A 14,732-nucleotide genomic window follows, 5' to 3' on the forward strand; every position below is an offset into this window, starting at 1 on the left:
ACCATTCCATTACAGAAAACTGGAAAACGTTTTACTTTCCAAACCTTTCCTCTGGTAAAAAATGTTGATCTCATTAGTACAAAAGATGACTGAATTGATACAAAATCAATATCATACATTTCTACAACTTATAATTTTACTTCAAATCAGCATTTTTTAAAAGGTCAACCACAGCAGAACACAAAATTTCCACGATACCAAGTTCATGGACCAGTTTTAACCAGTATTTTACTGACCCAATGTAGAAAGGTATGCTCATTCTTAACTAGACGGCAAGTATATTTGAGCGCAACAATTATGCAGACAGGTAACTACCCTTCTTAACGCAGTGGCTTCTGAAAACTTGGGTTAAAATATTCAATTAATTTGAAGTTATTAACTTCAGATACAAGATCGTCAGGGCTTCATGTATTTTAAATATATATAAATAAATATATTTCAGCTTAGGGTTATGACTGTCAGTTGTTAATCCAGTTAAAGTCCAACAAGTTTATTTGGAATCACGAACTTTTGGAGTGCTACTCCACTCACCTGATGAAGGGGCAGCGCTCTGAAGGCTCATGATTCCAAATAACCCTGTTGTACTTTAACCTGGTGTTGAGACTTCTTACTGTGCCCACCCCAGTCCAATGCTGGCATCTCCATCCACATCAGTTGGTAATCCAGCATGGTTAGCATGCCTGAACAGCTCTACTGGAAACAGGAAAGAGCCTATAGTTCGCGTGGACAAGAGGTGCTTGGGAGTGGTTAGTACAGAATGGTTGTAATGCATTGCTAACAGAGCACAAAGTCTGGACTTTAGTGCAAGGGGGAATTTAGGAGCGTAGAGGGAGAAAATGCTGCTTTTTGCCTCCCATGCCTGCAGTGATTCATGCACAAATGAATGTACCTGTAATTTAAACTTAAATCTATTTATAATAAAAGGCCAAAGTTGATTAAACATATACAGTCAGTCCCCATTTTAAGTTGCCTCAAAGTAATTTCACTTTAGTGTCATGGATTTAATAGAGCCAGTAAATACACAACATAAAGCTGTTTGCTTTAGCATCGATGTGCACCAGCACTGATGGGCTTGTGTGACCCCGATCAGTGTCCATTTTTTAGCAGCCTCTCCTGTTCCCAGAAACAGTCACTCCCCAATTCTCTACCAGACTCTCCTTTTCACCACCCCTCTCCTGAGGCCTGGCTCCCGGAAGTCCATATCTGTGCCAGATGTGTGGAACTGCATCTCCTGAAGGATCGTGTAAGGGAGCTGGAGCTGAGGCTCGATGAACTCAGTTTAGTTAGGGAAAATGAGAGAGTCATAGATAAAAGTTATAGTCAGGTAGTGACACCAGGGTCTCGGAAGGAAGACACGTGGGTCACGGTTAGGAGGGGTAATAGTCAGAAGGGTGATGTGCCAGAAAGCACCCCAGTGGCAGTCTCCCATAAGAGAAAGGGATGGGCAACAGATGGGAGAAGGGAAGGGAGTGAGCAGTCTGTGGAGGGATCCCCTGTGGTTGTCCCCCTCCACAATAGGTATATTGTTTTGGATTCTGTGGAGGGGGATGACCCTCCAGGGGTAAGCCACGAGGACCAGATCGCCTCCACGGAGACAGGCTCAGGGGTCCGGAAGGGAAAGAAGGGGTTTAGGAGAGCGATAGTTGTGGGGGACGCAATAGTTAGAGGCACGGACAGGCGCTTCTGTGGGACTGAACGAGAATCCAGGATGGTAGTCTGCCTCCCTGGTGCCGGGGTACTGGATGTCTCCGAGGGGGTAGGAAGCATATTTAAAAAGGAAGGTAGTCAAACGGATGTGATTGTACACATTGGGGGAAATGATGTAGGTAGGAAGAGCAGGGGGGTCATACGAGAGAAATTCAGGGAGTTGGGTGCTAGGCTAAAAAGTAAGACCTCCAGTGTAGCAATCTCTGGACTGCTCCCGGTGCCTAGTGCAAGTGAGGCTCGGAACAGGGAGATTCTACAGTTGAACGCGTGGCTAAAGGACTGGTGCAAGAGGGAGGGTTTTAAATTCATAGATAACTGGGAAATCTTCAAGTCAGGATGGCAACTGTACAGAAAGGATGGGTTACACCTTAACTGGAAGGGAGCAAATATCCTGGCTGGGAGTTTTGCTCGAGTGTTTCGGCAGGATTTAAACTAGTGTGGCAGGGGGGTGGGGAACAAAACAGGAGGTCAGAAAATACTGAGGCTGGGGTCGAGCTGGGGGCCAGGGCAAGGCTAGCTAAGAAGAGGAGCACTCTGGAGGAGGAGGACCTGACTGGGCCTGGAGGTCTGGAGTGCATCTGCTTCAATGCGAGGAGTGTAACGGGTAAAACAGACGAACTTAGGGCCTTAATGCTTGTGCGGAATTTGGATGTGGTTGCGGTGACGGAAACTTGGTTAAAAGGACAGGACTGGCAGCTGAATATTCCGGGGTATCAGTGTTTTAGGCGAGACAGAGGAGGGGCTAAAAAAGGTGGGGGAGTAGCGATATTAGTTAAGGAGCATATTACCGCGGTGCAGAGGGTAGACAACTTAGAGGGGTCATGTACTGAGTCGCTGTGGGTGGAACTCAGAAACAGGAAGGGTGCAGTCACTATGCTGGGGGTGTACTACAGGCCACCCAACAGCCCACGGGAAGTGGAGGAAAGGATATGTCAGGAGATTCTGGATAGGTGCAGAAAAAATAGGGTTGTTGTAGTGGGGGACTTTAATTTCCCTGGCACAGACTGGAAAGTGCTTAGAGCTGGGGGACCGGACGGGGAGGAATTTGTAAAATGCGTACTGGAAGGTTCTTTGGAACAGTATGTAGATAGCCCGACTAGAGAGGGGGCTATACTGGACCTAGTTCTGGGAAATGAGCCCGGTCAGGTCGTCAAAGTTTCGGTAGGGGAACATGTGGCAAATAGTGACCACAACTCTGTTAACTTTAGGATAGTAATGGACAAGGATGAGTGCTGTCCTACGGGCAGGGTGCTAAATTGGGGGAAGGCTGACTATAGCCGGATTAGGCAGGAATTGGTGGATGTTGATTGGGAGAGGATGTTCGAGGGTAAGTCCGCGTCTGGCATGTGGGAGTCTTTTAAGGAACTATTGATAAGGCTGCAGGATAGGCATGTGCCTGTAAAAAGGAAAGATAGGAAAGGTAGGATTCGAGAGCCGTGGATAACCAGGGAAATTGAGGATCTGATTAAAATGAAAAGGGAGGCGTACGTTAAGTCCAGGCAACTGAAAACAGATGGAGCTCTGGAGGAATACAGAGAGAGTAGGAAAGATCTCAAACGGGGAGTTAGAAGGGCAAAAAGAGGGCACGAGATGTTCTTGGCAGGCAGGATTAAGGAGAATCCTAAGGCATTCTATTCATACGTTAGGAACAAAAGAGTTGTCAGGGAGAAAATCGGACCTCTCAGGGACAAAGGAGGGGAATTATGCTTAGAACCCAAGGGAATAGGGGAGATCCTAAATGAATACTTTGCATCGGTATTCACGAAGGAGAGGGGCGTGTTAACCGGGAGTGTCTCGGAGGGAGGTGTTGACCCGTTAGAGAAAATCTCCATTACGAGAGAGGAAGTGTTAGGTTTTTTAGGGAACATTAAAACTGACAAAGCCCCAGGGCCTGATGGCATCTATCCTCGACTGCTCAGGGAGACGAGAGAGGAAATTGCTGGGCCTCTGACGGAAATCTTTGTCGCTTCTTTGGACACGGGTGAGGTCCCTGAGGATTGGAGGATAGCGAATGTGGTCCCGTTGTTTAAGGAGGGTAGCAGGGATAACCCAGGAAATTATAGGCCGGTGAGCTTGACGTCCGTGGTAGGGAAGTTGTTGGAGAGGATTCTTAGAGACAGGATGTATGTGCATTTAGAACGGAACAATCTCATTAGTGACAGACAGCATGGTTTTGTAAGAGGGAGGTCGTGCCTTACAAATTTGGTGGAGTTGTTTGAGGAAGTGACAAAAACGGTTGATGAAGGAAGGGTCGTGGATGTCGTCTATATGGATTTCAGTAAGGCATTTGACAAAGTCCCACATGGCAGGTTGGTTAAGAAGGTTAAGGCTCATGGGATACAAGAAGTGGCTCGATGGGTGGAGAACTGGCTTGGCCATAGGAGACAGAGGGTAGTGGTCGAAGGGTCTTTTTCCGGCTGGAGGTCTGTGACCAGTGGTGTTCCGCAGGGCTCTGTACTGGGACCTCTGCTATTTGTGATATATATAAATGATTTGGAAGAAGGTGTAACTGGTGTAATCAGCAAGTTTGCGGATGACACAAAGATGGCTGGAATTGCGGATAGCGAAGAGCATTGTCGGGCAATACAGCAGGATATAGATAGGCTGGAAAATTGGGCGAAGAGGTGGCAGATGGAATTTAATCCGGATAAATGCGAAGTGATGCATTTTGGAAGAAATAATGTAGGGAGGAGTTATGCAATAAATGGCAGAGTCATCAGGAGTATAGAAACACAGAGGGACCTAGGTGTGCAAGTCCACAAATCCTTGAAGGTGGCAACACAAGTGGAGAAGGTGGTGAAGAAGGCATATGGTATGCTTGCCTTTATAGGACGGGGTGTAGAGTATAAAAGCTGGAGTCTGATGATGCAGCTGTATAGAACGCCGGTTAGGCCGCATTTGGAGTACTGCGTCCAGTTCTGGTCGCCGCACTACCAGAAGGACGTGGAGGCATTGGAGAGAGTGCAGAGAAGGTTTACCAGGATGTTGCCTGGTATGGAGGGTCTTAGCTATGAGGAGAGATTGGGTAGACTGGGGTTGTTCTCCTTGGAAAGACGGAGAATGAGGGGAGATCTGATAGAGGTGTACAAGATTATGAAGGGTATAGATAGGGTGAACAGTGGGAAGCTTTTTCCCAGGTCGGAGGTGACGATCACGAGGGGTCACGGGCTCAAGCTGAGAGGGGCGAAGTATAACTCAGACATCAGAGGGACGTTTTTTACACAGAGGGTGGTGGGGGCCTGGAATGCGCTGCCAAGTAAGGTGGTGGAGGCAGGCACGCTGACATCGTTTAAGACTTACCTGGATAGTCACATGAGCAGCCTGGGAATGGAGGGATACAAACGATTGGTCTAGTTGGACCAAGGAGCGGCACAGGCTTGGAGGGCCGAAGGGCCTGTTTCCTGTGCTGTGCTGTACTGTTCTTTGTTCTTTGAGTGTCCGAGGAGGAAAGTAGTATATACAAGGGAGTTGGGCAAGGGAATGGCGGGGGGGGGGGGGGGGGGGGGGGGGGGAGGGGGGGGAGTTTTCAATTACCAAGATAGGAATTTACCAGTGCAAAGTATTTCAACCTACACACAAGGTATTTTTTTCTAATCAGGAAGGTCCTATAGAACCAAATTGTAGCTTTTATACTGGTTTTAATAGGAAAGGGAGATTCACTTAAAATCGTTTCACTTAAAAGTTGACATTTTCAGGAGTACAACTATATCTGAGTGAGGACTTACTGTTGACTGACAAATCAGTAAATGGGGATGGCAGTGGGGGGGGGGGGGGGGGGGGTGGTGACAACACAACTGGAGTAGGCGAGAGGTTGTAGTTAAGAGTGTGATCTCAGACAAGCACATCTTCAGACAGTGTCTGCATCTCAAAGAACTTCAGCTCAGAGTCATCGGGCCAGAGTCAAAGGTGCAATGTTTCATGATGAACAAGGGGGAAGAGCTACCTGGACAGCAATTCCAGGATGCAGTCATATGCAAATTAATGCTGCCAATCTGGTTATTTGTCCATGACCAAGTCAGGAAGGTAAGGGAGCCCCAAGTTGCAGTGCTGGAGGAGGCTTTGTTTTTGCCTTGCGCTTGTCTGAGATCACAAGGCCAACGACAACCTCTCGCCTACTACAGTTGTGTTGTCACTACCCCACCCACTATCTACTGATTTGTTAGTCAACAGTAAGTCCTCACTCAGTTGTAGTTATGCTCCTGAAAACGTCAGCTTTTAAGTGAAATGATTTTAAGTGAATCTCCCTTCCTATTAAAACCAGTATAAAAGCTGCAATTTGGTTCTGTAGGATCTTCTTGATCAGAAAAAAATACCTTGTGTGAAGGTTGAAATACTTTGCAATGCTAAATTCCCATCTTAGTAATTGAAAACTTCTTAAATTAAAATGTAAATAAAATGTTGTATGCTAGCTCATACTACTTGCCCTTTCACATGCTGAAAGGGGTGCTGAAATATATTTATTTAAATATATATATTTAAAATACATGAAGCCCTGATGATCTTGTATCTAAAGTTCATAACTTCAAATTAATTGTGAATATTTTAACCCAAGTTTTCAGAAGCCATTGTTAAGAAGGGTGACTTTTTCTGTCTACATAATTGTTGCACTCAAGTATACTTGCCACCTAGTTAAGAATGAGCATACCCTTTCTACACTGAGTCAGTAAACCAGTGGTTGAAACTGGTCCATGAACTTGGTATCATGGAAATTGTGTGTTCTGCTGTGGAAAGTAGCAAGCACAATGGAATTGAGCAAGGGAATGGCGAGGGGGGAGGGTGGGCGGATTAGGCAGGGAAATGACAAGCGGGTGGTGGGGGATTCAGCATGTGGAAGAGGGGTGGCAAGTAGTACGAGTTAGCACACAACATTTTATTTAAATTTTAATTCAAAAAGTTTTCAATTACCAAGATAGGAGTTTAGCAGTCAACAAGACAGACTTACTTATTGGAGGAAGTCAATGTCTACAGGGTTGATGAAGCTGACAGTGACAGTGGTGCAGGAACCATTCAAGTTGAGGGAACAAAAAAGGATGTGATAATGCTACAGTATAGTATAATAAGGGAAATACAGTTCCCTGCAACAGGGACCAAGAGTCCTGAAGGTCGTGTTGCCCACCAAGAGTCAGGGTTAAAACATTTCCTCGCACCTAGAGAACAACCTGGCAGTAAGAGGGGGAGGATCCAACTGTCATAGTCCATGTCAGAGACAAAAGCAGGTCGGCTTAACAATGAGGTTGAGATGAGGAATTTGAGGAGCAAGGCTCTAAATTAGTAAACAGCAACTGAAAAGGAAATAATCTCTGGAGTACTGACTGAGCAACATACAAAATGGCACAGGGTTAAACAAATCAGAAGGTGTGTGTTCAATGTTTGGTCCCAAAAGTGGGGTGGGAGACAGGGGTTTGAGTCTCTAGCACCAGGACTTGGGACAGGGGCTCCACTTAAACCAGGCTGGGCAGTGCCCTGGCAAATCAAAGAGTGTTTGATTTGATTTATTGTTACATGTATTAGCATACGCTGAAAAGTATTGTTTCGTGCGCACTATACAGACAAAGCATGCCATTCATCGAGAAGGAAATGAGAGAGTACAGAATGTGGAGTTACAATTAGATCTAGGGTGTAGAGAAAGATCAACTTAATGCAAAGGAAGTCCATTCAAAAGTCTGACAGCAGCAGGGAAGAAGCTGTTCTTGAGTCGGTTGGCACGTGACCTCAGATTTTTCTATATTTTTCCCGACAGAAGGTAGAAGAGAGAATGTCCGGGGTGCGTAGGGTCCTTAATTATGCTGGCTGCTTTGACGAGGCAGCGGGAAGTGTAGACAGAATCAATGATGGGAGGCTGGTTTGTGTGATGGATTGGGCTACATTCACAACCTTTTGTAGTTTCTTGCGGTCTTGGGCAGAGCAGGAGCCATATCAAGCTGTGATCCAGCTAGAAAGAATGCTTTCTATGGTGCATCTGTGAAAGTTGGTGAGAGTCATAGTGGACATGCCAAATGTCCTTAGTCTTCTGAGAAAGTAGAGGAGTTGGTGAGCTTTCTTAAGTAGTGTCAGCATGGAGGAGGACCAGGACAGGTTGTTGGCAATCTGGACACCTAAAAACCTGAAGCTCTCGACCTTTCTACTTCGTCCCCACTGATGTAGACAGGGGCATGTTCTCCTCTACACTTCCTGAAGTCAATGACAATCTCCTTCATTTTGGTGACATTGAGGGAGAGATTATTGTTGCCACACCAGTTCACCAGATTCTCTCTCTCATTCCTGTACTCTGTCTTGTCATTGTTTGAGGATCGATCCGACCCACTATGTTGGCATTGTCAGCAAACTTGAAAAGCGGGTTGGAGGGGAATTTGGCCACATAGTCATAGGTGTAAAAGGAGTATAGTAGGGGGCTGAGAACACAACCTTGTGGGGCACCGGTGTCGAGGATGATCGTGGTGTTGTTGTTGCCTATCCTTACTGATTGTGGTCTGTGGGTTAGGAAGTTCAGGATCCAGTCGCAGAGGGAGGAGCCGAGGCCCAGGCCACGGAGTTTGGAGAGGAGTTTCGTGGGAATAATGATGTTGAAGGCTGAGCTATAGTCAATAAATAGGAGTCTGACATAGGTGTCATTGTTATCTAGATGTTTCAGGGTTGAGTGCAGGGCCAGAGAGATGGTGTCTGCTGTGGACCTGTTGCGGCGGTAGGCGAACTGTGGTGGGTCCAGGCAGTCCGGGAGGCTGGAATTGATTCGTGCCATGACTAACCTTTCGAAACACTTCATAATGTGGGATGTGGAAAGAGCTTCAAGCTAAAAGAGGGAGCTGTGCAAGAATCAATCCAAGGCTACATAGAGATGAGAATGTGATAGGAAGGAAACTAGTTTCCAATGGTAATAACGTGTCTGTAACCAAGGTCAAATCTGGGGGAACTGGTAAATGCATAAAAGCATTCATAACCAGGACAATAAATTCATGGAGATAGATAGGTGTGATGTGATCGCAGCCATACAACAGTGTAGTTCCATGGTGGTCATGGTTAGAAGCTAAATATTGCAGGATCGTTGATGTTTGAAAAGAGACAAAATGGAATATTAGCAGGGTTAGCCCTGATTACGAAAGGGAAAAGGATGGATTGTAACAGAGAAGACCTAGAAGCAGAGTCAGAATGGGTGGAGACAAGAATTAACAGGGACAAAACTAAGGAGTTTGTAACAAACAGCTTGTAACAATAATCTTGGGAGGGACTTTAATCTTCAGATAAAATAGCCTGAAGGATGATTCTATGAAATGCAATCGGGGGATATGGAGAAAGGATGTAAAGTGACTTTCAGGTAAAGAATCAGCCATGATCGTATTACATGGTGAAGGAAACTCGAGGGGTCAAAAGAACTACTTCTGCTCCTGCTTCTATTTTCTTATAGGAATGGTTATAATATAAAAGAGAGGCTGTTCGACCCATTGCGTCTCGACCAGTTCCCTGCACGAGCAACTCAGCGAGTCGCATTGCCCTGTAAATTTTCTCTCTTCAGCTAATTATCCAATTCCCTTTCAAAAGCCACAATCGACTCAGTCTGCACCACACTTCAGGCAATGCATTCGGGATGCTAACCACACACTAAGGAAGTTTTTTTCTCCTCATCTTGCTTTTGGTTCTTTTGCCATTCAGTTTAAATCAGTGTCCTCTGATTCTCAATGGTCAATATCCACTCCATCTGACGAAGGGGCAGCGCTCTGAAAGCTAATGGCATTTGCTACCAAATAAACCTATTGGACTTTAACCTGGTGTTAAAACTCTTACTGTGTTTACCCCCATCCAACGCCGGCATCTCCACATCATCTCAACACTGCTGCCAATGGGCATAGTTTCTCACTCTCTCTAAACCCCTCAGGATTTTTTGAGCACCTCTTTCAAATCCCCTCTTCTCTGGTGAGAACAACCCCTTGTTTCATCAATCTATCCACATTAAGAAATCCCACCAACTCCTCCACTTTCTCAGGCGGGCAAGGAAATTCGGCATGTCCACTATGACCCTCACCAATTTTACAGATGCACCATAGAAAGCAACCAAGACTGCAAGAAACTACCAAGGATTGTGAATGAAGCCCAGCCCATCAGGCAAACCAACCGCCCATCCATCGACTCAGTGTACACTTGCCACAGCCTTGGAAAAGCAGCCGGTGTAATCAACGACCCCACACAACCCAGACACACACCTTTCACTGGGAAAAAGATACAAAAGTCCGAGATCACACACCAACCGATTCAAGAACAGCTTCTTCCCTGCTGCCAGACTTTTGAATGGACTCACCTTATATGGATCTTTCTCTACATCCTAGCTCTGCAACACGACATTCTGCACCCTCTCCTCTCCTTCTCCTCATGTACTCTATGAACATTATGTTTTGTCTGCATAGTGCACAAGAAACATGCGACAATAATAAACCAAATTAAACATAACTAAAATTCCTCATCCCTGGGGTTATACTGGTAAATCTTTTCCACAACCTTGCTTATGCAATCCTTCATGGCTTCCTCCTCCCAAGTGCAGCCAAATATACTTAGAAGTGTAAGCTGACGTGCTACATTACTGGCATCCCAATTGTGGACCATGTTATTTCAGTTAGCCAGAATTGAAGGACTCTTGGCATTCAATCTTAGCATCTCGTCACGCCTGCCATATATTATGCAGTTAAAAGACTTGGAATCAATGACACTTTCATGAGCAGATTGAGCGCTGCTTTTAATCTGCATCTCTTCACCCTACCTTGCAACTCATCTCGTGCCCTTCAATCCTCATGTCATGCGTATAATAAGCTTCTCTATGAGAATTACTGGATGCAATGCAGTGTGGCTCAGTTGACAGCACACTGGCTTCCAAGTCAGAAGGATGTCGATCAAGTCTCACTCCAGGATTTGATCACAAAAATTAAGACCATCACACCAGTGTAACACTGAGGGAGTGCTGTACCCTTAGAGATTCCTTATTTCAAATGAGATTAAATCAAGTCCCTGACTACCCTCTCGGGTTGATATAAAAACATCCCACAGCATTCTTTTTGAAGAGCAAAGGAGTTGTCCCCAGTGACCTGGTGAATATTTACCTCTTAATTCAACATCACAATAACAGATTATCTGGTCACTGTTACACTGTAGGAGTTTTCTGCCACAAATCAGCTGCAATGTTTCCTAAAGTGGCTGCAGTTCAAAAGAACTTCTTTTGTACCTGGATACCAGGTGGTTGTAGAAGGTGCTATATAAATGCAAATCTCTTTTATTCCTGAGAAAACCATCTTTGAGGTATTCTTTAAAAATAAAATCTCAAACTCTCTTTTGCAGCGCTTAGATTTTGAGATGTTTCCTAGTTCCATTGTCCCAAACTTTGAGTATCTAAATTAGTCTAGTGTTCATTAGACACTAAGTTTTTTCTAATGCACCCAAGAAATGAAAAGCAAACCCTGTCTGAGCGACTGTTTTTAGTTACCCAATTTATGCCCTTGTAAAAAGCTCGAGTGACAGAGTACACAAGGAACAGAGTCTCTCTGCAGATACTGCCCGACATGCCGAATACTCCCAATATTTCCTGTCTCCAGCATTTAGCTTGTAAATTTAAACCCAAATTGCTATTCTTTTCCCTCACCTAGGGATCAGCTGTGTCACACTCTTATGAACAGTCTGTGGTGCTACCCCTGTAGCGCGAACTACAACTTGCTTTTGCCCAAAGCGAAACTCCAGCTTCGAGAGATCAGTATTTGCCAATATAGCAAGACCATGAATTAATCCGAAATCCTCCTCCTAATATTTAGTGGATATGCCACAAGTCTTGTCAGTCTCCTGGCCTTGAGAAAATTGTAGAATAATTGGGCACTATTCAATCCTATGATGGCTCAGAATTAAACTAGGGAACAAAAGCAATAAAAGAGACTCTTATGTTTGTCCATTGTGATAGGGTCAGCATGCCAGGATAGATTATGGATACAAGCTGGTGGGACAAAATCACAAAGGTGGCAGTCCTTTCGAAGGTAGAGCTCCCAAGCTTGTTGGCACTAATTAAGCAGAGGTGGCTTTGGTGGATCGGGCACAACAGCAGGATGTAAGGTGGCTGCAAACTCAAAATTCCTCTTTATGGGGAGGCAGCCAGGCGACCAGCGGGGTTCCCCAACCTCCACTTCAAAGATAGCTTGCATGCATGAATGAAGACCCTAAACATCAACTTATTACACCCAAGGTCACTAGTTGGCGGCATAGGGCAATGGAGATACACTTCATCTGGGCTAGCACACACTACCATGGTGACCAGTAGTTACAGCAGCTTGGCAACTGGCAGCAACACTGAATACAACCCACAATGTCACGTGGCAGCTTCAGGTGAAGCGCCTGTAGAGGAAACTGCTCACAATCAAAGGTGCATCAAATGAGGGCACCCCCACCCAAATAGACTATTTGCTACGTACCCATCCCCTGTTGTTGGAGGAATGACGATAACCATAAGGAACTTCTCAAACACTCCCAGACTATTTGGGTACTTTAGAATGTCACGGGTAAGAAAATAAAACTGAATGTTTTTTTGCCACCGTAATGAAAGTTATTTCAAATTAAGTCAATTATTTTGGACAGTTTTACTTTGACATTGAATCACGAATGATTGCTTCTTCAATTTTCACCAAACTCGCCAACCTTTTTTTGCATGAACCTAGTCACAAGATCAGCATTGGATATAATATTAAATATCAGAAACACAGGACTGTCAGGGAACAGGAGAAACTTAATCTTCAAAATTATCTTAATCTTCCAGTTCAAAGCTTCAAGTGGAGGTAAAAATGCTCAGTCATCAGTGCATTATAGTCAGAATGAATATCAATGTGATGAGTCTTGCTTGCTGAAATCATTCCCATGTGCTTTGCAACTTGGGGGTCCCCTTCACCCCCCCTCCTCCATACCGATTATTCCCATGTAGGAAACACAGTTTGCAATGTTGCTTCGAGTCAAAAGATCCAAAATTGTGGCAACATAATTCACAACAACCAGTGAAACAATCAAGAACGCGGTCACAGCTTCGTAAGCAACTAGCTTTCTTCCAGCCAGAAAGGTCAGATGGTGACCTCTACAAAAGTTTGATAACTCGAGCATCCATGGTTGGAACTTGGCTGAAAAGGAGAGTTTGCATAAAAATTAAAATGCTTTAAATTTTCAGCCCCATGATCAAATAACACTTCCAGAATTGTAGGTATTTAACAATCACCAACTGAAACAGCGTATAATCCCTCTGTGATAGTGACATTTTATATTTAAAAATCTTGGTCGCTCACTTTCATTGACAGACAAAAGAGTAAGATTGTCTGAACGGTCTACACTGGCATTAAAGTTGCATGGCCCCTTGCTCAATTTCCTGCCAGTGCACTTCCTATTCTCAGAATCGTTCTGGCACAGGAGGCCACCATTCGGCCCATCGTGTCTGCACCAGCTTGCCAAATGAGGATCATGACCTCATGCCAATGCTATTCTCTCATCTCAGGGATGCAAAGGTAGTAATCTCGGGATTGCTGCCTGTGCCGCGGGAGAGTGAGAACAGGAATCGGTGGAGAATGAATGCGTGGCTGAGGGACTGGAGCAAGGGACAAGGATTTGGGTACTTGGATCATTGGGACCTCTTTAGGGGCAGGTGTGACCTGTTTAAAAAAGACGGGTGGCACTTGAATCCCAGGGGGACCAATATCCTGGCGGGAAGGTTGGCTAAGGCTACTGGAGAGACTTTAAACTAGAAAGGTTGGGGGGAGGGAATCGAAATGAGGGGACTGAGAGCGAGGAGGTTAGCTCGCAAATAGATAAGGAATGTAGACAGGGTAAGAGGGAGGTTAGACGAGTGATGGAGAAGGGAAGTGCTCAGGCTGAAGGTCTGAGATGTGTCTATTTTAATGCCAGGAGTGTAGTGAATAAAGTGGATGAGCTTAGAGCGTGGATTGCTGCTTCGAATTGTGATGTGGTGGCCATTACGGAGACTTGGATGTCTCAGGGACAGGACTGGGTGCTTCAGGTGCCGGGTTTTAGATGTTTCAGGAAGGACAGGGAGGGAGGCAAGAGAGGGGAGGGGAGTGGCACTGTTGATCAGGGATAGTGTCACGGCTGTAGAGAAGGTGGACGCCGTGGAGGGATTGACTACGGAGTCTCTGTGGGTGGAGGTTAGGAACAGGAAGGGGTCGGTAACTTTGCTGGGTGTTTTCTATAGGCCGCCCAATAGTAACAGAGATGTTGAGGAGCAGATGGGGAAACAGATCCTGGAGAGATGTAGGAATAACAGAGTTGTCGTGATGGGAGATTTTAATTTCCCAAACATAGATTGGAATATCCCTAGGGCTAGGGGTTTGGATGGAGAGGAGTTTGTTAGGTGTGTCCAGGAGAGTTTCCTGACACAGTATGTGGATAAGCCTACTAGAGGAGAGGCTGTACTTGATCTGGTGCTGGCTAATGAACCTGGACAGGTGGAGGATCTCTCGGTGGGTGAGCATCTTGGGGATAGCGATCATAATTCTATCTCCTTCACGATAGCATTGGAAAGAGATAGGATCAGGCAGGCTAGGAAAGTGTTTCTCTGGAGTAAAGGGAAATACAGTGTCATCAGGGAGGAAATTAGACGGGTAAATTGGAAGGAGGCATTCTTGGGGAAAAGTACCGAAGGAAAGTGGAGGATTTTCAAGGAATGTTTGTCTGGAGCTCTGCATGACAACGTTCCGATGAGACAGGGGGGTGTTGGTAGGGTACGGGAACCGTGGTGCGCGAAGGTTGTGATGAACCTGGTGAATAAGAAAAGAGAGGCGTACAGAAGGTTCAGAGAGCTAGGAGGTGTTAAGGATTTAGAGGAGTATACGGGATGTAGGAAGGAGCTTAAGAAGGAAATTAGGAGAGCGAGAAGGGGTCATGAGAAGACCTTGGCGGGTAAGATTAAGGAGAATCCCAAGGCTTTCTACAAATATGTCAAGAGTAAAAGGATGAGATGTGAAGGCATAGGACCCCTAAAAGGTGAAGGGGAAAAAGTTTGTGCGGAACCG

At 45.4% G+C, this 14,732-nt stretch overlaps 1 protein-coding gene across 2 annotated transcripts in view; it reads right to left on the reverse strand.

Annotated features, from left to right (window-relative positions):
- kank1a (KN motif and ankyrin repeat domains 1a) overlaps window positions 1-14,732 on the reverse strand; it is a 313,072-nt gene that overhangs the window by 182,308 nt on the left and 116,032 nt on the right. The gene's annotated exons all lie outside the window — the stretch shown is intronic.

The sequence above is a fragment of the Mustelus asterias genome, chromosome 6 (genome assembly GCF_964213995.1).
Source record: "Mustelus asterias chromosome 6, sMusAst1.hap1.1, whole genome shotgun sequence".
Taxonomy (NCBI): domain Eukaryota; kingdom Metazoa; phylum Chordata; class Chondrichthyes; order Carcharhiniformes; family Triakidae; genus Mustelus; species Mustelus asterias.